Below are 26,951 nucleotides of genomic sequence, written 5' to 3' on the forward strand. Positions count from 1 at the left end.
GTAATACATGCTGTGTTCTGTGAGGATGTGGTTCACATAATTCCTTCTTTGTTTAGGGATATACAGTTCCCAAGGCAAGTTCCCAAAGGAGATGTGATACCTGATCAGGCTTCCCAAACACCTCCTTCCCAAACAACTGCCTCTCATCAACCCCACAGGCCAGAGTGCTGAGACAGAGTGGCCTTTTGGATTCAATAAGTATCTCTTGTTCTCATGAAGACTCAGCAACTATTTTAGAGTTGCAGCAGTTTGGGTCATATGCGGCCAATATCAGCTTGCTCTACAATAACAGAGCTACTTAGCACTTCAAGGTTGAAAGTTCTTTACTAATGGATGCATTGACTAATTGATCCTGGAAGGGCAAAGAAATAATTTTTTTTTTTTTTTTTGAGACAGAGCCTCACTCTGTCACCCAGGCTAGAGTGCAGTGGCAAGGTCTCAGCTTACTGTAACCTCTGCTACCAGGGTTCAAGCGATTCTCCTGCCTCAGCCTCCTGAGTAGCTGGGATTACAGGCGCCTGCCACCACGCCTGCATAACTTTTGTAGTTTTAGTAGAGACGGGGTTTCACCATCTTGGCCAGGCTGGTCTTAAACTCCTGATCTTGTTATCCACCTGCCTCGGCCTCCCAAAGAGCTGGGATTGCAGGAGTGAGCCACCCCACCCGGCCCAGCCAATAAAATTCTTTTTTACAAACAGGAAAACAAAGGCAGAGAGCTAAATCACTAATCAAATCAGGGAGTGATAGAGCAAAAGCAGGCTTCAGAAAGCATATTTTACCATGCTGTTGTTTCATGTGGAAGAAACAGAGGCCTGGAGTGATGAAAGGGGTACCTTCTTTGTTTCTCCAAGTTTCATAACTGCCCAGTTGCAGAACCAAGAATCTAAAACCAGCTCTGGGAAACAAATGTCCTGATGCCAGCCTTGTATTTGGACTCAGATTTAAAAATACCTTCAGCACTTAGAAGAGACATTCAAATACATTTCATTTCTGTTATCCAGATTGTTTGGAAAGTATTAAACATTTTTTCATTTACATGTTGATATGGTTTGGATCAGCATCCTCTCCAAATCCATGTTGAGTTGTAGGCCCCAGGATTGGAGGTGGGGCCTGGTGGGAGGTGGTTGAATCATGGGATTGTGGGGGTGGATTTCTCATGAATGATTTAGCATCATCCCCTTGGTGCTATTCTCGTGACAGTGAGTAAGTTCTCGTGAGATCTGGTTGTTTAAAAGTGTGCAGCACCTCCTCCCTCACTCTCTTCCTTCTGCTCCTGCCATGTAAGACACCTGCTCCTTCTGCCATAAGTAAAAGCTTCCTGAGGCCTCCCCAGAAGCAGATGATGCCATGCTTCCTGTACAGCCTGCAGAACTGTGAGCCAATGAAACCTCTTTTCTTATAAATTACTCAGTTTTGGGTATTTCTTTATTTAATGTGAGAATGAATTCATACGCATCCCATTTTGGATCTACTGTTTCTACTTCGATAAATGTACCCTACAGAAATACACAAAGATAGATGTAAAAAAAAATAGTTTACTGCAGCATTGTTTGTAATAAAAAATCAGGCCGGGCACTGCGGCTCACACCTGTAATCCCAGCACTTCGGGAGGCCAAGGTAGATGGATCACCTGAGGTTGGGAGTTCGAGACCAGCATTACCAACATGGAGAAACCCTATCTCTACCAAAAATACAAAAATAGCTGGGCATGGTGACACATGCCTGTAATCCTAGCCACTCGGGAGGCTGAGGCAGGAGAATTGCTTGAACCAGGGAGGTAGAGGTTGTGGTGAGCCGAGATCGTGCCATTGCACTCCAGCCTGGGCAACAAGAGCAAAACTCCATCTCAAAAATTAAAAATCATTTGGGGATTGCTTAATTCTGATTTCATTTCATGGAACACTGCAGATGGTAAACTGTTCAGCACGCACAGTTATATAAAATTGTTCTTGTTATGTTAAGGATGAAAGAATCAAGTTGTACAATAAGAATAACATCATCCCACTTTTGTAAAAATAGATGTTTGGTGTTCGCGTATATATATGTGTGTATCAGATTCCTTTAACCCTCTCGCTAGGTGAGAGGTCCGTGCCTCCCAGGGCTATTTCGAGGTTTCCTTGTAAGCACATTGCCTGATCAGGAGGGAACACTCCACAGGTGTGTACTGTGCCACTGTTGCTCTACGTGCTTTTTTTTTTTTTTTTTTAATTAAAGCTTAGAATCAAATGTTTAGTAAGAATTATCTCTGACAAATATAATCAGGGTTGACCATAGGAAGAGAGGCATTTCTGTAATGTTTGAATTTTTTTTTTTTTTTTGGCAATGAGCATATGTCACTTTCATAATAAAAGAATACAAGTGTGGGAATATATATATATATATATATATGCATTTTTTTTTTTTTGAGACAGTCTTGCTCTGTCGCCCAGGCTGGAGTGCAGTGGCATGATCTCAGCTCATTGCAATCTCCACCTCCCAGGTACAAACGACTTTCCTGCTTCAGTAGCTGGAATTACAGGCGCCCACCACCACACCTGGCTAATTTTTTTGTATTTTTAGTAGAGACAGGGTTTTGCTATGTTGGCAAAATTGTGGGCCTTCTCCTTTCAAAAATGCCTGGGTGTGTCCACGTTTCTGCTGCCTCTCGGAGAACTCACGTGTCTCTCCACGGGACCCCAGGAACGATGCTCCCAAATGTTCCCTGTTCCACCTGCAGTCAGATCCTCTTCAGGGAAGGTGGTTGTTAGAATGCAGATTCCAGGGCCCCAGATCTACAGAATCAGAATCTGTAGATCCAGGGTTCAAGCCGGTCTTGAACTCCTGACCTCAAACGATCTGCCAGCCTTGGCCTCCCAAAGTGCTAGGATTACAGGCCAGCCACCACGCCTGGCCATATGCACATATTTTTTAAACCTTCAGAAGTAAGAAGCCAAGCCACTGCAAAGAAAGAAATTAAAAAACCTCTAGATAAAACCACATGGCAACCAACAGCATGGGTGGATACACTGCTTTGATACCCAAAGATCCTTCCCTGGGTCTGCTCAGAGGCTACACTACAACACCAATATAAGCTAAACAGAGGTGGGTGCACAAGCCTTACCCACCAGTCTATCCATCCACTCAATGAGGTAAAGAGCAGCCGGAGGCCTCAGGGGTTGAATCACCAACACGGCTCAAGGAAGTACTGGGCTCAGAACACAGAACTCCTGGCTCCCAATCACACGCTCTTCCCAGCCCACCCCTGGGAGATCAGCCAGCCTGCTCTTGGCCCTCTCTTAATCCCAAAACTTTCCTCCTCCCACAGCAGGGCCAGCTGCGGTCCTTGTTATGAGGATCCTGCCCTGGGGGCTTCTCTCACATAAGGGGTTTATTCCCAAGGGAAATCTCAGGGCAGATGCCAAGCTTCCCCCAACTGAAAGATTCTGATTTTGTAGATCCAGGGTGGGGCCGTGGAATCTGCATTTCAACAGCCACCTTCCCGGAAGAGGAACTGACTGCAGGTGGAACAGGGAATACACACTGGGGAGCATCGTCCCTGGGGTCCCGTGGAGAAGTGTGTGAGTCCTCTGAGAAGCAGCAGAACATGGAGAACACATCCAGGCATTTTTGAAAGGAGAAGGCCCACAGTTTCTAATAGTTCTGAAAGAGGTAAAAGATTATCACCACCTCCCACCTCCAAAAAGGCCCGATTCCCCAAGGGAGAAGCCTGGCTTTCACTCCTTGTTATCTGCTACTTGGGGACAGACACAACCAGTGCCTGGAGGAGCCAGGCACTGTGACATGCCGTTGTGCAGCTGAGGTGAAGAGAGTTTAGCTCTAGCAAAGCCACTTCTGCCTGCTGCTACTCGGGGCCAGGTTACACTCCTCTGTGCCTTCCCTTTCCTAGGGTTAGGGACCACATGTCCTCAGGGGTCCACTGAGGCTCTTTCTCCTAACAATGGGAGTGGCCCCAACAGAGGCTCATGACCAAACTGGCCCCAAAGCCCAGTCATCAAGCCATTTGTCTGAGACCTGAGCTTTTAGGGTCCTCTTCTGCTGCATGGCTAAGAAAACAAAGGTATAGGACAGGCTACTGGGAGATGTGGACAGTTCCCAGGCCAGGGCTAGAAAAACACTTGTGCCTCGTATATGTGTGATTCTGCCAGAGCTAGGAGGATGGGATAGACTCCTGACAGGCTGCTCACAGCCATGTCCACACCCACCCTCAATGCCTTTTGCCACCTGTGATCTTTCCGCTTCCAGAGCTGCCTTTGGTATTTGTCCCAAACCAGTTGTAGGTGGCGAATGTGGGACTGGGGACTGCAGACTGATTGGCCCAGCTGTCCTGCCAGGGATGGCCCTGTCTGGCAGATTTCTAGAGGAAAGGAGGTCATGAGAACGGAATGGAACAATTCTTGGCCATCACACCCTTGGCTCAAATCTGGTGCAGCCCTTCAGTCTTGCTGGGGAAGAAACCAGAGCCTACACACGTGGAGATATTGGCTTGGGCCTCCCCGGCTCCATGCCATGCCTCCACCTCCCAGCCAACACCTTTCCTGCATTCATACTTCTCAGCAGGGCATTTGGAGGCACCACCTCTCCAGCCTGCTCTCCCTTCCAAATGGTTGCCTTATGCCTCCCGAACAGGCCACAGAGGGAGTCTGTATGTTTCCACTTTGTTCTCTTGGCTGAGGATGCAAACCCTTCAGAGTGAAGTCTTAAAAATAGCTGGTATGGTATGGAATGAATGCACAGGGCCAAATACATGCATCCTTACTTGAAGCTGTCAACACATGAGTGTAGACTCCAGGAAGGCATTCTTCTCTACCTAGAGAATGAATCACTGTACATTCAATATATGTACCTCAGTGTGTGTGCCTATGTCGAGGAGGAGTGGAGAGGACAGGTGGAGAATCACCGTCATTCTTTAATAAGCTAAGATGATGGTACACCACAATCCCCCCACCTCTATCCCATTTCTCTCTAGAGCTTGTGCCAAGTGACTTTCCCTAGAGATGATAAGAGGAATTTAAAGTATCATAAACAGGTCTGAAGGGAGAGAGTATTCAGATTCAGCTGGATTAGCTCAGAGTTCTTCAGTGAAGTTGAACTTTGTGGACATGCAAGATATGTGTTTTATTGAAAAAGCTCTTTAAAATGTCTGAGTTAATGAAATCTTTGTCTAATGATTAAGCATCTGGTAGGATTTGGTGGCCATTCTCCAAATCAACTCTGGCTAGATGGTTCCAGAAAACTAAAGGGGGCTTAAGGGACTCTTGCCATCATAGCACTGGACTCCAGATCTGTGCTGCCCAATACGATAGCTACTAGATTCATGTGGCCATTTAACTGTAACTAATGAAAATTAAATAAAATTTAAAATTCAGTTTCTCAGTTATATTAGCCACATTTGAATCATTCAATAACCCTATGTGACAAGTTGGTACTGTATTAGATTGCACAAATGTGAAATATTTTCATCATCACAGAACGTTTCAGAAGCCAGCACTGATCCAGAGTATTAAGCCCCCAAGAGGAGAACAATTCACATATTTCTTATTCAGCCCCATATTCCTTGCATATAAATAAAGGGCATGGCTCATAACAAGTGCTCAATAAGTGTATGTCAAAAGAAGGAATGTTGTGTTAAATACGAATTCATGAACAATGTTTATGAATTCATGAACAATGTTAATGAATTAGCATTTATTAATTGCATCTGACCCCCATACCTGGCTAATTTTTCGTGTTTTTCTTTTTGTTTTTGTTTTTAAGAGATGACATCTCACTATGTTACAGGCTGGTCTCAATCTCCTGAGCTCAAGTGATTCACCTGCCTCAGCCTCCCAAAGTGTTGGGATTACAGGCAGGAATTACCATACTGGGTCCTTTTGATATAAGCTCTTTTGTCAACAATTAAGAGGTTCCTATGCAGTAGTTAATAGGCTTGGTGCTGTAATGGAGACATAAAATAAATAGAAGATCTAAAACTCTCTTAAAGAAAGAGCTTACTACACAGTGAGGAAGAGAAAAATTGAGCATACCATGATCTTTTGTTTATCTGATATCATTTGAGATGACGCTATTCTATAAGTTTAATGTTTAGCTTATATTAATCAGAATCTTTCTAAAATTGGTTAGCACTTTTGCATTCTTAAACTCCTCCCACTCAGGGACATGATTATGGGCATTCTAAGTATCTACCACAATTGAAATAGCGCCTAAGGAGTACTGGGCTGTGGGGGACCATTTTCCCCTATGCCAATTGATCCTGGACTGCTTTTTTTATGCTGTGGGCTGCAAAAGCAAAGGATGCAGCTTTTTCTAACTGCGCACACACTAGGAGTCAATAGGCTTTGAGTGTGGGTTTAAGAGGTTTTGTCAGTAAAGGACGCTGGTTCTCAATACAGGGGTTCTGTGACACTGATTTGGAGTTCTGAGTTGCCTTGGTACTAGCAGTGGTGGTGGAGGTATTGCCATTTGCTTGCCTCTTGGCACCCAAGGGTGTTCTGGGTAGGTGAGATCACCAGAAAAACAATTAGAGAGAGAGTAAAATTACTCTCCAAGAAAAATCAGAGGACAATTAACTATCAAACTGGAAGCAGAGTTCAGAAAGGAAGGAAATCATGATGGAACAAAATGGCAGCCATGACTGACATGCAGTGAGTGTCTTCTATCTGCCAAGCAATATTCAAACACTCTACTGACTGCTAAAATAGCCCTGCAAGACCAGGACTCTTACTGTCCCGGGGTGTCGGATGGGAAGGCAAAGCACAGAGCAAATCACTTGCTCAAGGCTATCGCTAGTACCAGACAGAGCCAGAATCCAAACCAGAGAGCCGGGCTTTGGAGACCGCAGGCCTCCTGGAAGAGGAGGTGAAACCGAGCTCTGAAAGAGGAGAATCCTACAAGGGATGGCAGTGCAGACAGAATCAGACATGGAGCTCACTTTCCAAAAGTAAAAACAAGAAACATGTTGGAATGACTCATACAATGACTCAGCTTTTTTAAACATCTCTCATTCCAGTAACATGCAATCATATCCAGGCCTTTCGCCCAGAAGAACCACAGGAGTGGTTCCTTTTGTGGTTCCAGGAGCCAGGGGAATTCTGTGATGGCTCTTGTTATGACTAGTAATCACGTTTCCCACCCCTTATTTGAGCTGGCCGCCTGGCTCCCTGTTATACTCAAGTTAACGAAACTAATGCATACCTCTAGTGACAAAGGCATTAGGCTAGTCCTCTGGACAGAAGATAAGTAATAAAGAATCCTTGACTTTGTAGACCTTGTCATCAAGTGAGGGTAATAAAAACACATGCATAGCTATCTGCAAGGCAAATATGATTATCCTAAATCCTTCACTAAAGTAACAACTTGCTGTTACCAACACAAAAGTCTTGAGACTAATTCCATCTAGTTGGTTTGGAAAAAGGTTCAAGGGAGGGATATACTTGGGGTGGAGAGGTGCAGTGGGAGGGATTCCAGGTCTTGAATAATGAATAGGACTCACTTTGTAGTCTAGAACAGGCCAAACCCCCAATGCGCAGCCACCAGAATGTAACTGGAGGGTCAAAGAAGTTTTCGAGGGTCCTGTAGAACTCCTTAATCCCTGTCAGTTGTCACTGTCAGCACTTTTCCAGCATCTTCCAGGTTCAGGGACTGTCAAACACTGGTGATATTAACTGTAATAAATATGTTCCCTCAGGGTGGTGATAGCCTAATTAAGGATATAGGTGTGAAAGTTGTTTAGGGTTTAAAATTTCCCTTGTAGAATGAAAATATATATCCACACATAAACATATGTATGAATAGTCATAGTAGCATTATTCATAATAGCCAAAAAGTAAAAATGTCCATTAATTGAGGAATGGATAAATAAAATGTGTATTCATGGAATAAATAATATGGAATATTATTTAGTCATAAAAAAGAGGCCGAGCATGGAGGCTCCTGCCTATAATCCCAGCATTTTGGGAGACGAAGGCGGGTGAATCTCCTGAGCTCAGGAGTTCAAGACAAGCCTCAGCAACATGGCGAAATCCTATCTTCAACAAAAATATAAAAAAATAGCTGGGCATGGTGGCACACACCTGTGGTCCTAGCTACTCAGGAGGCTGCGGTGGAAGGATCAGTTGAGCCCTGAAGGCGGAGGTTAACAGTGAGCTGAGACAGTGCCATTGCATTCCAATCTGGGTGACAGAGTGTGACTCTGTCTCAAAAAAATAAATAAATAAAAGAATGAAGTACTGACATATGCTACAACATGGATGAACCTTGAAGACATCATGCTAAGTGAAAGAAGCCAGACATAAAAGGCCACATATTGCATGATTCTGTTTATATATAATATCTAGCATGGCCGAATCCATAAAGACAAAAATCAGATTAGTGGTTGCTAAGGAATGTTAATTAGTTTATTTTGGGAGTGGTTAAAATATTCTGAAATTGGATAGTGAGATTGATTGTACAACTATGTGCATGTACTAAAAACTACTGGATCATACTCTTTAAGAAGGTAAATGTTACGATATGTAAATGTGTATGATATACATAAAAATACAAAAGAAAACTTCTCTCTTAGACTCTAAACCAGGGTAGGGATGTTATATATTAAAGCATCCTTCAACCTTGGAAATGATATTCATACAGAAGAAAAACAGGAGCCACTTTCCTGTGGACTGATTAAGCAGCTTTTTCTAAAACACTACTTCACATGAATCTCCTAAGAGTTTCCCTGCAGAAGAAACAGTTGACTACCTGCTTAATGAGAATCTTTAACTCCTTTACAGGTAATAATTACTATAATCATCAAATCTTAAAATAAAATTACCCAGAAAATCAGGGGTTCCACTTGAAAATCCATTTATACAAAAGTGTAAATGACTATATGCATCTTAACAGAGCAGAAAGATGGCAGGAAAGGACAAGAGAAGACTCGGTGCCTAGAAGGGCAGAATGTGCAGAGCTAGACTTCAGAAAAAGTGAAAAGATGCCAATAAAGCACCCAAGACAAATGGCATATTTCTCAACTTATCAAAAGCTAAGTAGCTATTGACAGTGGTTAAAGTAGCTACAAATTACATTTTCTCCCCCAAAGCCTTCTTCTGGAAATTGCTAAGAAAACATGACTGCTATTTTTGCATATTTGGGACTAGCAGGATTTTGTTGTGCTCCAAAGAAAGGTAACCCCTTGATTGTTTTGTTTTGGGGGGTTTCTTGGTGTGTGTGTGTGTGTGTGTGTGTGTGTGTGTGTGTGTGTGTGTGTGTTTGCCGTATATGCTAATTTGACCCTGATTTCTCATAGGCTGTCTTGCAATCTCATCATCTTGCCAGGCAAAATCACATACAATTTAACACTGTGGGAGAAAAGGTCTTCAAAAGCCTAAATAATGACTGAAAAGGCCCCTAACTAGGAGACCAGAAGCTCTAGCTGTGAGCCCCATGGAGGAGGCATGGGCTCAAACTCAAGAAGAAGGAAATTTAGGAAGAAATTAGTCCTGAGCAAGTACAGAGAGCTAGCAAGATGCTGCCAGCACAAATCAGCCTAGATGCTGTAAAACACCATTTCCTGAACTAATACCTCACACTTTTCAAGTGAGTGAAGCTGCACAGGGGTCTGCCGAGATTCCTCCAAGCTTACATAAGCCAAACTTGAGCTGCGTTGTAGATTTATTAGGCAGTGCTGTGAACATTTTTAATGTCGTCTTTATTTATTGAGCTCTGTAAATAGACTTGATACTAGTGTCGCCATCCATTTAGGAAGCATGCCTCCCTTCAGATGGTCTTATGTTGGCTGTTAGGCATTGGCACGCTATTCATGATCATCAAAGTATTTTCATATCTGCAACCCTCCTTTCCCCTGCTATCCCTCCTTCCCAATTTGCTAGATTTTGAGAGTGTAGATTACCCAGATCATTAACACAGTATCAGGATTGCCTTATTAACTCTTTGTGATCTAGGAATTAAAGATAAAAGAAGCATAAAGCATACCGCAGTGCCCCGAACAATTTTAATAAAGTATGTATTTACTTGGTAAACATTCGACCCACAGGGTCTAGCTCAAATGTCACACTTCTCAACAGCTCTCTTTGCTTCTCATTCCTGGGCTTAATTGACTGTCCCATCTATATTTCCACATCGCTTTGTATCCATTTCCTCTGCAGCATGTAAATCTATTGAGGTTATTCATAAATGTATCTGTTATTCCACACAAATCTGTGGATTCTTTGACGGCAAAACCACCCCTTGATCATGTTTATATTTGAGAGTCTTTAAAAATAAAAATAAAAAATTTAGAAAACCACTAAAGAGTCTTTAAGAGTACTTGAAATAATAACAATGGCATGTCAAATTGAATTGAAATATGAGGTAACCATCTTACAATGTAAAGCCTTCCACAAAATGCAGCTGCAATGCTCACAGGTACACCAAGTCTCTAGTTGCTTTTGGTTATGCAGACGAGTTCTTAGAGCTATATGGTTCAGAGACTCTAGAGATACTAGAGTTCTAACATTTGTCACTAGCAAAAGCCCTCTACTTTGCCCTGAGTCAATAAACCAAGAATTTATTCAGTGCGGCTTAATACAGGTTTGGAACCACTTAAAAGGTATCTTCTTTATTCTTAAAGACACAAAAGAAATGGGTCAGTCATGGTGGCTCACATCTGTAATCCCAGCACTTCAGGGTGGGTGGGTCACTTGAGGTCAAGAGTTTGAGACCAGCCTGGCCGACATGGTGAAACCCTGTCTCTACTAAAATTACAAAACTTAGCCAGGTTGGTGATGCATACCTGTAGTCCCAGCTACTCAGAGGCTGAGGCAGGAGGATCACTTGTAGGTTGCAGTGAGCCAAGATTGTGCCAGTGCACTCCAGCCTGGGTGACAGAGCAAGACTTTGTCTCAAAACAAACAAAATAAATGAAAATGATCTGATTTTTTTGAATATTTACTCAACAATGTGAGATGTTGTACTGGGACTTCATGAACATTATTCCATTTAATCTTCTCAACAATTCTCCAAGGTAAGTACTGTCAACGTCATTTTTCAGGTCAGAGAGGATAAGTAACTGTGTCAAGGTCATGGATTTTCACCAAGGTTGGCCCCCCTCCAGGGCCCATGCACTGCTCTACAAGGCACAGTCTTTAGAGTCCTACTGATGTGCCACTGAGTTTGACCTTTAGCTTGGAAAATTCACTTCTCCTTTCTGGGTCACAATTACTGCATCAGCAAAATGGAAAACTTTTGACAAATAATAATATAATCTTTTAAGAAAACCATCAAGCCCTAAGGCCTATTTTTTTTTTTTTTTTTTTTGAAACGGTCTTTCACTGTTGCCTGAGCTGGAGTGTAATAGTGCAATCTCGCCTCACTGCAACCTCTGCCTCCCAGATTCAAGTGATTCTCCTACCTCAGCCTCCCAAGTAGCTGGGATTAGAAGTACCCATCACCATCCCTAGCTGATTTTTTGTATTTTCAGTAGAGATAGGGTTTCACTATGTTGGCGAGGTTGGTCTCGAACTCCTAACCTTATGATCAGCCCACCTCAGCCTCCCAAAGTGCTGGGATTACAAGTGTGAGCCACCATGCCTGGCCAGCCTTATCATTCTAAATCCATTCAAGGAAACATGACTAATTACCATGAAATAAGTATTTTGAAACAGAAGAGAAAATGTATTTAAGTGCCTGAACCATATAAACCATAAGTGATACAAGAATTCAGAGAAAGAGAATATGCATACAAGCATTGTACTCAGAGAAGTCTCCTTGGAACAGACAGGACTTAACTTGGGACTTAAAGGATGAATGACATTTGGAAAGACAAGTAGTGAGAAAAATGACTTAAAATGAACATAATAGTGAAGAGACACTGCACATAATGATAACGAAAACTACCATCTGCTGTGTGGTTGCAGCAGGAAATGAGCCAAGCTCTCTGTAATCATTGTTTCACTTAATCCTCCCAATAATTTTTATAATGTTAGGTGTTGGATTATTCCCATTTTACAATGAGGAAACTAAGGATCTGAGAGGTCATATAGTTATTAAGTTGTAGAACTAAGATCTAACTCCACATTCTTGTCTAACCAGGAATGACAGTACATGTTGGAGAGAGATTATATAGAAGAATATGGAAATCCAGATGGCTTCTATAGTCACTGGGAGTATCAGTCTATGTGAACTAATCTTCCCCTCAAAATGTTAACAGATGCAACATCTCACCCAGATTCCTAAAACTTGCCCTACCCTTTGATGGAACAAGAAATCCCCCTCATTTGACTTGACCTTTTCTGGGCATCACCGAAGCATTTCATTTTTGCCAATGTCAATAGATGTCATGTTTTGTTTGTTTTATCTTGAAGCCAACACAAAATCAAGGTGGTTTCCAGTACCTACTTTTCTTCCCTTTTGAAAATTAGCCTTTCTTCTCCTTTTTAAAGTTAATAACTAATAACCTTTTAACTTAATAACTTGTCTATTATTTCATGTTGCGAGAACAACAGTGACAGGCTGGCTGGTCAATGAATAAGCAGCTTTATTTCCTTAATTTCATCTGACAGATGGCAGCCATGTGACATACTTTCCAGAGACACATTTCTCAAACATTTTTCAGAGGAAGATAATTCTTTGAGGTCTTTGTTTTGCAGTCAAAATTTCTTTTAATCCCATTGTGCTTAACAAAGAGTTCCAAATTTGGTTATTGTTATAATTTTAGACTCATTCTCTCATGTGCCTATTCATATTTGTCTCTTTCTTTCTCCCAGATTTCTAATCCTTTGCTCATTTCTTTGAGCCCTTAAACAAATGCAACTCTTTCTGCATGATATCATATCAGAGGATGTCTTGGGTTCTTTCATCTTGTTAGTCCTCATGTTCCAAGCAGTTCAAGAATTTAAATTTAGACCTCTTATATAGAAATGACTTGATCTACAAAAGTCACTTCCCTCATTGTCCTTTACAAAATAAAGCAATCAAATCCTGTGGCTATGTGACTTCAGGGGTCTGGAAGTGATCTGGCTTCAAAATAAGTGAACATTGGTTATTGTCTTTTGGGTTCAGAAAGAACTACTTTTTTGATGACCACCGTGATTGAAGCATCCACACCTGCTTCTGTTCATCTACAATGGCAGTCAGTCAACCTGTCACACACAGCCTCTCAGTATAAATGCTGTGCAAAGGTTGGAGCCCCCAGCAGTTGGTGGAAGTTTCTGCCTCAAGTGCATGGTAGGAGGGAATCACTTAAAAACTCAGGGACCATCAGGTAAAGCTGCTACTGTAAACACTCTGTTGATTTTCTTGGGATGCCAATTATTAAAGACTAAATGAATGCCTAGGAAAAAACGTATGTCTTTTCAGATGGAAAATTCTGGATCCCATTGCTCTGGACATGAAGATTGCCGCTTGGAAAGGAAGCAAACTGTATTGAAAGTTAGCAATCAAAAACACTGCAGTGACTTTGAAAACTATGGATTGATAGGACAGGGGAAGGGCAGTGAGGAGGCAGAAAGGGCACTCACTGTACCTGCTCCTTGAGTGTCCCTCTGCCCCTGGTGCCCTCCTAGGAAAATTCAGCCAGGAAGTCTCCCCAGCTGTGTGACATGAGCCCTACTTAGCTGGGGGCAGGCAGCACAGGGCAAACTTAGCCAGTAAGTGTCATCCTACCTGACTCTCAAAGAGGGCCTCGTATCGAAATGCGTAGTAACCACAGTACCTTAATACAACATAAATCCACTGTAAAACCACATGGGAAAGTATGCAGCTAGCACTTTCTTAGAAAATGACAGGCAGGTGGAGAGGAATTGTGCAGCATTTCCCATATGTTAACTGATTTTCGTTTCAGGTCTGGAAATAAAAACCAAACTTAATCATTGTGGCAGGACTGAATAACGATATGTCTATGCGTTCAGCCCTTATGGCGTTTCTTTCCCAGAATAAATTTTGCCAAGAAAAATAGAAAGCTATGCTTAAAACTTAACTTGCCTGTTCCAATGCAACTCTATATGTATTGAATATCCACTAGGCACAAGGCACCCTGAAGACATAAAGACACATTAAATGTGACCCCTCTTTCTATCGCCATCTCTGACATTGCAGATTGTCAAGGTGAGCACGTGGCTGCAAATACAAGGGCTGAAGATTTGGTAAAAACAAAATCAATGTCAAAACTAAATTTACTTCCTTACTCCCAAACTGATGATACTTGACAGTAGGAAGAAGCTCTAAGTACTAAGTGCTCTTTAGCTTCGGTAAGTAGTCCACATTTTTAGTTTTGTCTACTTGCTAGCCAATTTGCATCTGCTTAAGAAAAGCCATTCACTCAACAAATATTTCTAGCACCAATTACACTCCAAGTACTATTCAAGGCACCAGAACTGTAACAACAGACAAAAGAAGCAAAAATTGCTGATCTCATGGAGCTTACATTTTGGTAACATCATCAATTCCAGCATAAAAATTACAATAATAGTTCTGTTTTCTACACAAATTTGTTAGAGACTACATATTTCCTGCCAATTATTTCAGGGACTTTTTATTGACTGACATCTGAATTGAATTAATAGTGAGGTTGGGTGCAGCGGCTCACGCCTATAATCCCAGCAGTTTGGGAGGCTGAGGCGGACGGATAACTTGTGCTCAGGAATTTGAGACCAGCCTTGCCAACATCACAAAACACCATCTCTACCAAAAATGCAACAATTAGCCAGGTGCGGTGGCATGCGCCTGTAGTCACAGCTACTCTGGAGGCTGAGGCAGGAGAATTGCTTGAGCCTGGGAGGTGGAAGTTGCAATGAGCCAAGATTATGCCATTGCACTCCAGTGTGACCAATGAGAGGGAAACCCTGTCTCAAAAAAGAAGAAAGAAAGAAAAGGAAGGAGAGGGGAGGGAAGGGGAAGGGAGGGGAGGGGAGGGGAGGGAAAAGGAGGGAAGGGAACAGAAGGGAGGGAGGGAATGGAGGGAAAGAAGGAAAGAAGGAAGGAAAATTAATAGTGTACTTATGCTAAAATTAAGTATAATTATGCTATGGACCAAATACACATATTTTAAATTAATCGTCAAAAATTTTTAAACAGATTTAACACACTGATAACATCAAAACCCCTTTGTGAATTTGCTGTTATTCCTAAAATCTTGGGTCTTGCTAGATTGGGTTTCTGCTGCCAGCATAACCTTGGCTTTCTCTTTTTTTGTCTGACAAATGTCATCTCGTGAATAACTTTTCTTTGTCCTGAGAAACAGCAGTCCCAATGAGTACCCTTGTAAAGTCTCCAAATATGTTTTTGCTTCGTAAGTTTGCTACATTTCTGCAAGGCAGTTGGAATGGATCAGACATTTCCTAGTGACATCTTTTTGAAAAACGCAAGAAATTGGTTTAAAATCTGAAGAGTTTAACATTTATCAGGAGAACTAAAATGAGAGTATTATCACCAATGAGTTCAACAGTGGGGTTCCTAAGCAATGGGATCTTGGTGACCACCAAAATATCTGAATTTAGCCCCTCCCTCCCAACTTACTCACTGTACAACCTTGAATATGTTGTAAGTTCTCTATGTCCCACCTTGATTTTAAACCTGTCTGCCCTCCAAATAATAAACCTTCCCTTCTAAACAATTTGATGATGTTTAAATCCAGTAGACTGGATCTCCCTGCAATCCTGTTTAGTTTTAAATAGTTTAAATAGGTATGACAATTCGTTTTAGTGATAACATTTTGAGATTGACACTGATCTCAGGAATTTAGAACTAGCTACTTACATTTCAGTACGAAGGGCACTGAAATGAGGTCCTTTCATGCACAAACATGCACAAAGTAATTTTTTTTTTTTTTTTTTTTTTTTTTTTGAGATGGAGTTTCACTATTGTTACCCAGGCTGGAGTGCAATGGTGCGATCTCGGCTCACGGCAACCTTCACCTCCTGGGTTCAAGAAATTCTCCTGCCTCAGCCTGCCAAGTAGCTGGGACTACAGGCTGCGCCACCATGCCCAGCTAATTTTTGTATTTTCAGTAGAGACAGGGTTTTACCATGTTGACCAGGATGGCCTCGATCTCTTGACCTCGTGATCCACCCTCCTCGGCCTCCCAAAGTGCTGGGATTATAGGCATGAGCCACTGTGCCCGGCCACAAAATAATTTTAACAGAACTTTTAAAAATCACATTATCCCCCTAGATCTGTTTTGAATGATCAGAATAGGATTTTTTTTTTTTTTTTGACAGAGTCTCACTCTTTTGTTCAGGCTGGAGTTCAGTGGCAAGATCTCAGCTCACTGCAACCTGTGCCCCCAGGGTTCTAGTGATTCTTCTGCCTCAGTCTCCTGAGTAGCTGTGGTTACGGGCACCTGCCACCATAGCCAGCTAATTTTTTTGTATTTTTAGTAGAGACGAAGTTTCACCATGTTGGCCAGGTTGGTCTCAAACTCCCGACCTCAGGTGATCCATCCACCTCAGTCTCCCAAAGTGCTAGAATTACAGGTGTGAACCATGACAGCCCACCCAGAATAGGAATCTTAATCTAATCAAGCATGGCTAAGAATACCCACCAAAAACAAAGCCATTGTTCTAAACCTCAAATTTTAATATTGAGAAATTCACCAGGACAATAATTTAATCTTCTAGATAAAATAAAGGTGAGAGATTGAGCTAGTGGGGTTTTCAAATTATTTCAACAGCACATCTCTCTAGTTTTTTGTTTTGTTTTGTTTTGTTTTGTTTTTATTTTTGTTTTTGTTGTTTTGAGACAGAGTCTCACTCTGTCACCCAGGCTGGAGTGCAGTGGCATGATCTTGGCTCACTGCAGCCTCCTACTCCTGAGTTCAGGGGGTTCTTCTGCCTCAGCCTCCCGAGTAGCTGGGACTACAAGCGCACGCCACCAAGAGGCGGGGTTTCACCATATTGGCCAGGCTAGTCTCAAACTCCTGACCTCGTGATCCACCCATCTTGGCCTCCCAAAGTGCTGGTATTACAACCGTGAGCCACTGCGCCCTGCCATCTCTCTAGTTTTGTAACTCATTTGTTCAGCCATGAAAATAATTTCACAATGTTTTTAGAACTGAAATCAAGTTGAAATCAGGCAATAAGACTGAAAACAACTGAATTTACTCTGCTTTTCTTTCACATTGCCTTAATTTTTGTAAAAGTAGTATTTATTGGAAATCTTTTAAGTTCAGTGAAAATTTCAGATCCATCTTGTTCAAGAATCGCATATGTTCCATTATTATATATTTTTCGCCAAAGAAGTTGCCATTGGGGCTAACAGTGACAAGTCTCTCTCATCAGACTGAAAAATTAACAAGACTGTGAATTTTGTGTGACTTTCCTAAAAGTTTTAAAGCTCAACATCTAAAAGCCAAGAGTTACTAAGCAGAGTTTTTGTTATTGTTGTTTGGTGGGCTAGTTGGTTCTGATTTTGGTTCTGTTTTTCCAGAAAGCTCACGTAGTTAAGGAGAAAATGCCACAGCTTCTGTGACATCTAATTCCAGATGGCTTAATATGTCAGAGGTACATGCGATGATTTAAAAAACTGGCATTCTCTTCTGACAACATAGAAAGCATCCCCAAATTATGAGAATCTATTAGAATAAGCACACCACATGTTCGTTTGGGCTGCTTGAGATTGGGGTTAGCTGGGTCTGGGGATGCTTCCTGACCCTCAGACCTATAGAATATCTCCTGGGAAAACAGGATGGATGCTTGCTTATTTTATTAGTAGGCTTAGATCATTTGTTAAATTCATTTCCAAGAAAATCAAACCGTTATTCCCACTCATTTATAACATACAAAAATACATAGGCTCTGTACATGAAGTATTGTGTGTGTGTGTGTGTGTGTGTGTGTGTGTGTGTGTCAAAGCTTACATTATTTTCTTCTGCAAATTTTCATTTTCCTCCTGATTAAACAGAAATTCAATCTCAAATAAATTGTTTTTTCAATCTACCTGCTTACAAAGTAATTAAGCTTCTGATTTCTCAAACATCGAACTCATGTGGAAAAAGGCCGCCACATTTACAAGAATGTTAATTTAAAATGCAAGCCTCCTTTTTCTGAATTATATCTTTTTCATAACTCATTTTATTTTCAGTATTTGTTTACATCCATCATAGCTCGTAATATGAAATGTGAAAAAATAATAAAGCTGACTTAAGTTGTATTTTTGTTTAGTCATGAGAAAAATCCTGAAAGACTGCAGATAAAAGAATTGATTTCAATCTTTTTAATCCATAAAAAGCACATAGCATTGAAGTGAGTTGTATTAACAATATAGAATGAATTGGAGAACTGGTCTAGATATGACAAAATCGAATGCAGATTTTCCTTGGCTACATTAACCTTCCCATTATCTGTACCAGTTAGATTTGATTGTTCAAGCCAGTGGGTCTCAACACTGGCTACCTATTCCATATTAACTCTCTGGTGAACTTTTCAGAAAATAACAGTGATAGTTTCCAAACTAAATGAATCTGAATCTCTACGGGTGGGACTTGGGCATTTATACCTTGGAAAATATCCCATGTGATTCTAATATGCAGCTGGAATTGAGAATCACTTAAACAGGTTTAAGTCTTACAGAGAAACTGACCCCAGGAACACAAACGATCATGAGGCCTATGTTCTGGAAGATGCCATTGCAGATGTACTACCAGCAGATGGCAGTAGAGGGAAATTTAAAACAGACCAGATCCCAGCCCTGATTAAGAAGACTGGCCAGTGCGCAATGGACACCAAAAGGAATCGTTAAGGATCAAAGAATTTCTTAAAATTATTCTCAAGGATGGGCGTGGGGTTTTCCGGCTTTTCTTGAAATTCATATTTGGGTCTGATATTTGGGAAGCTCAATGCAGGCAACCAAGGAAAGGAATATGAAAGTCTAGAAAAGTATGGGGAGGAAAAATGTCACTGAATAAAGGATTTCTTCTTTCTTGAGGACTTTTTTTTTTTTTTTTATGGAATTTCACTCTTTTCACCCAGGCTGGAGTGCAGTGACGTGATCTTAGCTCACTGCAGCCTCCACCTCCTGGGTTCAAGTAATTCTCCTGTCTCAGCCTCCCAAGCAGCCTGGGATTACAGGTGCCTGTCACCATGCCCAGATAATTTTTGTATTTTTAGTAGAGACGGGGTTTCACCATGTTGACCAAGCTGATCACAAACTCCTGACCTCAGGTGATCCACCCACCTCAGTCTCCCAAAGTGCCGGGATTACAGGCGTGAGCCACCGCACACGGCCCTCTTGAGGACTTCTTTACCTCCAAAGAATACAAAGTTATTAGGAGAAATACATCCGTCTATTTACCTATTCATCTTATAGTATGCGTAAAATATAGATATTTAAATAGATAAATATAGATAGATGTGATATTATATATAGATATATATGGTGATTTTTTGATATATGTATACATTATGGAATTTTTAAATCATGCTAATTAAGGTTTCCATCACCTCACATACCTAGCACTTCGTAATGAGAACACTTAAAGTCTACTCTTGTAAGCAGTTTTGAAGTATACTATCTACATATTATTATTAATTATAGTTGCCATGCTGTATAACAGATTTCTAGAACTTATTCCTCCTAACTGAAGCTTTGTATCCCTGAATCAACATCTCTATATATCCATATTTATGTCTACATTTATCTGTGTTTCAAATCATCAGCACTTTAGAAAGAATCATGGAATTTTAAGTTAAAGTTAGAGGACTCTTGATGCCATGAAAACATGATCTTGAGGCCGGGCGCAGGGGCTCACACCTGTCATCCCAGCACTTTGGGAGGCTGAGGTGGGTGGATCACCAGAGGTCAGGAGGTTGAGACAAGCCTGGCCAATATGGTGAAACCCCGTCTCTAATAAAAATACAAAAATTAGTTAGGTGTGGTGGCAGGTGCCTGAAATCCCAGCTACTCAGGAGGCTGAGGCAGGAGAATTTCTTTAACCCGGGAGGCGGAGGTTGCAGTGAGCCAAGATCACACCATTGCACTCCAGCCCAGGAGACAAGAGCAAAACTCCATCTCAAAATAAAAAGGAAAAAAGAAAATGTGATATTGAGCAGGTTAATCTCCATAAATCTCAGGGTTTTTTCTGCTGTAAAATGGGTTTAGAAGAGAAAATAATGGAAATGCAAATCATTTTTAAAACATTCAAGTGCACCAGTGTTAATTATTTTCTTTAATTCAAGTTGGCTTTCAGATATACTGGAATTTCAAGGACAATCCCTTAACAATAATTTTTTTAAGGGTCTTCCATGTGGAGAGGCCTAAACTAAGGGCTGTTATTTAATGGGAACCCTGGTATATTGTCAAGTGTGGACAGGAATATTCACTGAAAATGTAGCCATTGTTCCAAATACCTGTGCATACCTTGACATTTTCTTGATGTTTCAAGAACTAGCTAATAAGGAGTTAATGGTTCCATTCAAGTTACTTAAATGCGACTAATATAGGAGATTGTCTTTTCAGCAACAGGAAAAAGGACTGCTGCATCTTCGAGTGCTAGCTTCTGGAGAGCAGCCGAGTTTTAAAATGTTTATATCCCCATGTTCTCCTGCCCCAAAGGCTTAATAAAGATTCTGGTTGGAATTAAATTTACAATATGGTGACTGGACATTTCATTCCAATAAAATCCCCTTGGAGTATTGTATTTCATCTATGTAAATATCTACAATTTGCAAACATCTGTCCCTATGCTAACAAATTGCAAAAGACTTAATGATATTTGGCCTCCCAAGAGCTCACAGACTTGTTTACGAACTGCATTCAGTATTCTTTTCAATTGCTGTAGTCAAAATTGTGAGCCTCAGCAGTCAGCGGCCTGGGCATTCCATGACACATAGCCTTATACTGATAAAACTGGACTCGTGTGGTGCCTTCACTCCCCAAGTGCACTCTCTAGTTACGGAGGAGCGGGTACTAAGACTGTCTCATTCATAGCAGGCACTCAAAGCTTCTCTGTAATACATGGCACGCTGGGGTTGGATGGAGTATGAGAGGCCATTCAATCCAACATTCTCATCTACAGAATGAGGTTTAAAGACCCCAGGAAGCTGAAAGACTTGCCCAAAATGAGAACTTGAACCCAGGACTCCTAACTTCTAGATCTGTTGTACCAATCAGCAGGGAGCCCCGAGAGACTCGAAGATGATCTGCTGGTTTTGAAGGCTGCTGTTGAAAAGGAGTAAAGGGTGTAGAGTCCTTCTTCCCCTCCTGGTTTTCTGCAGGCTCCCTATGATGGAAGGATACTAGGCTATCAGTCTGAGTAGAAAAAACAAAAACAGAGTAGTAGCATTTGGGGAGAGATAATGATATGGGGGGAAAGTGGGTGAATTCTTCTACCTCAACCTGCTTCTAAGAGCTTTTTTAGCTTGTCCAAACCTGGTTCTGGAAAGAAAAGAACAAACTACCAAAGCTCTGAGTAAGGGCTCTCAGGACAGCTGCACAGATGGGTCTGGGGTTAGCTAAGTGAGATGACTGGGGCAAGGTTTTGTAAATAATATAGCAGTAGATGAGCAAGAGGGAGATTCATGGCCATCGTTTATTGTAATCTACAAAAGGTTTGGCTTTCATTGGCTTTTAAAATGCAGGATGGCCTCACTATTTTGTTTCTTTCTTTCTTTCTCTTCCTTCCTTTTTTTTTTTTGAGACAGGGTCTTACTCTGTCATGCAGGCTAAAGTGGAGTGGTGTGATCACAGTTCACTGCAGGCTTGATCGTCCCAGCTCAAGTGATCCTCCTGCCTCAGCTTCCCCAGTAGCTGGGACTATAAGCACATGCTACCATGCCCATCTAATTTTGTTTTTTTGTGTGTGTTTTGTTTTTTTGTTTTTTAAGAAATGGGATCTTATTATGTTGCCCAGGCTGGTCTCAAACTCCTGGGCTCAAGCAATCCTTCCACCTCGGCCTCCCAAAGTGTTTGAATTACAGGCATGAGCCACTACGTGTGGCCTACACTGTTATTTTCATTACAAGAAAGACACAGATTGTTATCAATGAAGTTCCCTTGCTACTTCCTCATTCCACAGTATATAGGAAGTACATATCTCTTATTGGATACAAATCCACACATGGTTCATCTTTCAAAGGCTGACAAAACACACAAACAGAACAGCTTTACAAATAGTTCTTGTCTAATGTAGTGATTTGGGCATTCTGTCACTGGGAAGTTTACAAAGTTAAATATCAATTTCAGCTCTGTTGCTTGATTCATGACAAGAAATCTCTGAGGTAGTAAAGACAGGAAAGCATTGGCATTGTAATTCACATCTCCCTAGCCCAAGACTAGAGTGGATGTGCTGGCACAATGCCCGGCAAAAAGACAGTTAGAGGAACAGCTAACCTGAGTGTGTTCCTGACAGTCTAAACTGAAGGCTGTGCTTATCCCCAGTCATGGGGCTCAGGAGCCAAAAGCTAATCGTGCAAAAAGCTAAATCTCAGATATGAATGGAAATGACATGTAAAGTTAAAATGCAAGTTCACTCAGGCACATGGATTTAGTGCCTGAAACAAAATAAATCCAGGCCTGAAGAACTGAGAACTCAACCAAAGACGGGGGATAGACGGATGATTCTTCTTTGAATAGAAAAACTGCAAATGCTAATGACCTCCCAGGCATGTGTGCTAGAATTAGTGTTACATTGCTATAAGTAATTCAGAATTGAAATCTCCAAGTTTGTACATCACGATACGTTTTCTAGAAGCAGAATGCCAAGCTACTAAGAATAAATGGCAAAAGAGCTCACTGAGTTCTGAGAGCAGCCAGAATAAAAGTAGAAAATTTCAAGGTAAGCAAGGGAACAAGGAAATCATACTTAAATAATTAGGGGATTCAGCAATCTCTGTGAGTTCTCCCTGTAGAGTTTCCTGTGAGCTCAAAGTACTGGAACTAAACAAATGTCAACAAGATGTAAAGCATCCTCAGAAAGGAATATGCAAACTAAACTCTGTGCACACTGCAATGTACCTAGAATCCTTGAGGCAATTTCAATTGCCACATTCCAAGACTCACTGGAGAGGGGTCAGAGGCCTCTGAAGGGTCTGAGAGGATTGGGAGTGAGGGCTGCCACACCCAGATTCCTCAGGATAAAAGCTTGGAGGAGCCTTCAACATGACATTCTGTAATGTGGGAGCATGGCTGGGGAAGGTCAGGGCAAACATTCCTGGGTGCTGATTGCACTTGCTCTGTGCAAAACCCCTAGCATGCATGAATCTTCTCAGTTACAATGTAGTTGCTCCCTGGGGTGAGAACTAAATAGCAGCTCATTTTATAGAAGGAACTAAGGTGTAGAAAATTTAAATAACCTTCTACTAAGGGGCTAGAATTCCAACCAAGGCTGTTTGATTCCCGAGCCACTGATGATGCTAAACTGCTTTTTTTTAGGGTTTTTATAAAATGCTCATTTCCTTTCTCCTAGGGAGTCCAAACCAGCCATTAGTAATCAGTGGCTCCTTTCTGATTTGTGCTTGGGTAATTCCCCTCGTCCCATCCTCAACAACTTCCTTCAAAAGATACCAAAGGTGTTGCCCTCCCTTCTCCTTGCAATGTTCCCCAGACAGAAAAGACACTGAGCCACTGAGCTGGGGTAGAGACACCATAGAGCAGTAGTGATATTTTGAAAGTATAATTTGAAAGAAGTGAATGTAGGTGAACAAATTTCTAAATGCCTAAAAAATTAAGAAATTCCTCATCCCATGAGGAGGTGCAGGTTGAAAAAAGATGGGTTTAAGAAAGCTTTAAGTAAGTTTTTGAGTCAACAATGTGCCCCAGTGGCTTATTCGAGGACACGGGGAATGTCAGAGGGACATCTCTAATCCTTTGGAAATGTGTAGTGTTGAAATTGAAATCCCCTCCTTCCGTGTTACTACTGAAGGTCATTTTTACACTGCATGAATTTAGAGTCTAGCCTACTTGGAAAATTTTTACTTAGCTTTCTTTAGGATTCTGAGCATCAACAATTTTGGGCAGAGTATAAAAAAAAAACGTGGTTAACGCTTTGAAATTCTGCAACTATTTTATGACAACATTTTCCGTTGTTTCCATTCATTGGAGTCGTATTTTCCACCTCGTGCATTTCTTTCGATGTTTTACAGACATTGCTGATTTACATTTATTATCTGAATGTCTCCTTCCCAGGCTGAAGTAAGTATAATCTGCATTAACCACCAGCAGTCAGCAAGCCTCTCCTGTGGCTTGGGGTCCTGGGCTAGTTGCTGGCTACCTTTTCAATTATTCTCAAAGTGTGGTCATTGCTTTAAGAATTCATTTATTTCAAAATAATACAAGGTCTACTTGATTAGCAGCAACAAAGAGTCAGCCAACCCTAAAACTCAAGATAACAACAAAATAGGGACTATTAAATTTTCCTTTTTTTTTTTTTTTTTTTTTTTGAGATGGGGTCTTGCTCTGCTGCCCAGGCTGGAGTGCAGTGGCACAATCTCAGCTCACCATAAGCACTGCCTCCCAAGTTCAAGTGATTCTCCTGCCTCAGCCTTCCGAGTAGCTTGGATTACAGGCATGTGCCACCATGCTTGGCTAATTTTTGTATTTTTAGCAGAGACAGGGTTTCACCACGTTGGCCAGGCTGGTCTCGAACTCCTGGGTTCAAGTGATCTACCCATCTCGGCCTCCCAAAGTGCCGGGATTATAGGTGTGAGCCACTGCACCTGGCCTTATTCCATTTTTCTTTATTGCAAATTTTGAGAAACAAGTTCACATCTTGAATATGTGGATCAGGTTACTCCCAGAGTGCTCTAATAGCACTCTACCATCCTTAGCATAAAACCCAACTTCCTGGCTATATTCAGCCAGATCCTGTATAATGACATTGCTTCCAGCATCGTCACTGTCTCCTGAGCTCCCATATTTCACCCATAATGGTTTCCATTTGTACCTCAAATGCTTCGAGGTCTTTCCCACAGCAAGCTGTTTGTACATGCTGCTCCCTCTTCCTTTCCAGCTTTTTCTTCCTCTGCCTTTGCCAACTAGATCTTTCTCATTCACCGCCTCTTTAGCAAAAGCAAAATGCAAAACAAAAATACATGTATGGGGTCAATAGGTGAGCACGATTTCCCAAACTTATTAGGATTGTCATAATGGAAAACATCTTAGTTAGCAACATAAACCTTTAGCAATAAAAAGCGGAGAACTGTCTTCTTTAAGTTTTTAATCATTCATCTCAATTATTTATTTAAAACAACTTAATTCTGATAGACTTTAGTTTGGCTTAAGTTTAAAGAAATACATGTATTCTACTCCTACTCATGAAAAATGAGGGCTAACAGGTAATTAAGGAGTATGAAATAGGCTGGGTGCTGTAGCTCATGCCTGTAATCCCAGCACTTTGGGAGGCCAAAGCAGGAAAATCATTTGCGTTCAGAAGTTTGAGACAAGCCTGGGCAACATAGCAAGATCCCCATCTCTACAAAAAATTCAAAAATCAGCTGAGCATGGTGGTGCATGCCTATACTTCCAGATACTCAAGAGGCTGAAGCAGGAAGATGTCTTGAGCCCATGAGTTGGGGGCTGCAGTGAGCCCTCATTGTACCACTGAACTTCCGCCTAGGTGACAGAGCAAGACCTCCGACCCACACCAAAAAAAAAAAAAAAAAAAAAGGAATATAAAATAGAAAGCACAGGGGATTTTGTTTGTTTCTTTTTCGTCTTGAGTTATTCTCAGGTGCCAGGTTTTCAGGTGTGTTTGGTGCTGTTTTATATTTCACCACACTGTTAGCTGGGTGATCCTCTCCCCTGACCCTTCCTTCTCTCCCCTGCGTGAGTCATTTATGATCATCTTCTGGATGCTCCTGTATATTAAGCCACAGTAGAGAAAACCCAGCAGCATGGGTTTCATGATGAGGCTAAGCCAGCCACCTGGCTGGGCACTAAATCTCGGTGTCTTTCCCCCTCATGATAATAATATTAAAAGTTGGCTGTGACTGGACAGCAGTGGCTCAGGCCTGTAATCCCAGCACTTTGGGAGGCAGAGGCGGGCAGATCACTTGAGTTGAGGAATTTGATACCAGCCTGGCTGACATGGTGAAACCCTGTCTCTACTAAAAAATCAAAACTTAGCTGGGTGTGGTGGCGCATGCCTGTTGTCTCAGCTACTCTGGTGGCGGAGGCAGGAGAATTGCTTGAATCCGAGAGGATGAGGTTCCCATGTGGCGAGATCACGCCACTGCACTCCGGCCTGGTGGCAGGGTGAGACTCCATCTCAAAAATAAATATATAAATAAAATAATAACAATACTACTAAAATCCAGCTGCATTTCCTGGCCCCACAATATCCAAACTATGGGTAATGAACAGCTTGCCCTCTATGAGACTTGTAAGAGTGCTGGGAGAGAAGGCAGTTCATGCTAGAAATTCACTACAACGTGATGTGCTATGATATTCCTAATAAAACCACTTCCTCGTTCGATCTGTTTCAGGTATATTATCTTTTTATTTATACACGTTTATATTCTTAAGCTACCAGCAGATGAGGTTCCCAAATGTGATTCTCTATTGACCCATTATGCTGGCATCTTGTATGCTGTTGGTGTCATAGCAACGCGGAAACTTTTTCCTCTTTCGGTATTTGCACATACATATTTCTTTAATATTTCAGGAGGCTTAGAGCTAAGCAACACCCACATTTCTTGCCTGATGATTCAGGTGCTAAAAAAAAAAACTGCTAAATTTTATGTGTTTTTTTTTTCTTTTCTTTTTTTTTTTTTAGTCTTGTCGAATTAAGCAGAACTAAATTTTATCTTTTGTAGGGAGAAAAACAGAATTCTGGGTCCTTTGGATTAAAGCAGTAATTCTCAAATTTTTGCTGGTATCAAGAACCATCTGGGGACCTTGCCTCTTTCGAGCATAAGCAAAAAAGCCCGGCAGATGACAAATCCCCAGGCCTCACTCCTAGAAATACGGATTTAGGCTCAGGAATTTGCCTATTTTTTTTTAAACTAGGGCCCTAGGTAATTCTGAGAAAGACTCACAGACCATACCCT

The 26,951-nt window shown here is 41.5% G+C and overlaps 1 long non-coding RNA gene across 1 annotated transcript in view; it reads left to right on the plus strand.

Moving 5' to 3' along the window:
• The window catches only part of LOC141580652 (uncharacterized), a 38,912-nt gene continuing 11,961 nt past the window's right edge, over positions 1 to 26,951 (plus strand). Inside the window, exon 1 of the long non-coding RNA XR_012512937.1 lies at positions 1 to 14,222. This is a non-coding gene — a long non-coding RNA (uncharacterized LOC141580652). The remainder of the gene's footprint in view (positions 14,223 to 26,951) is intronic.

Source organism: Saimiri boliviensis, chromosome 12, assembly GCF_048565385.1.
Source record: "Saimiri boliviensis isolate mSaiBol1 chromosome 12, mSaiBol1.pri, whole genome shotgun sequence".
Classification (NCBI taxonomy): Eukaryota; Metazoa; Chordata; class Mammalia; order Primates; family Cebidae; genus Saimiri; species Saimiri boliviensis.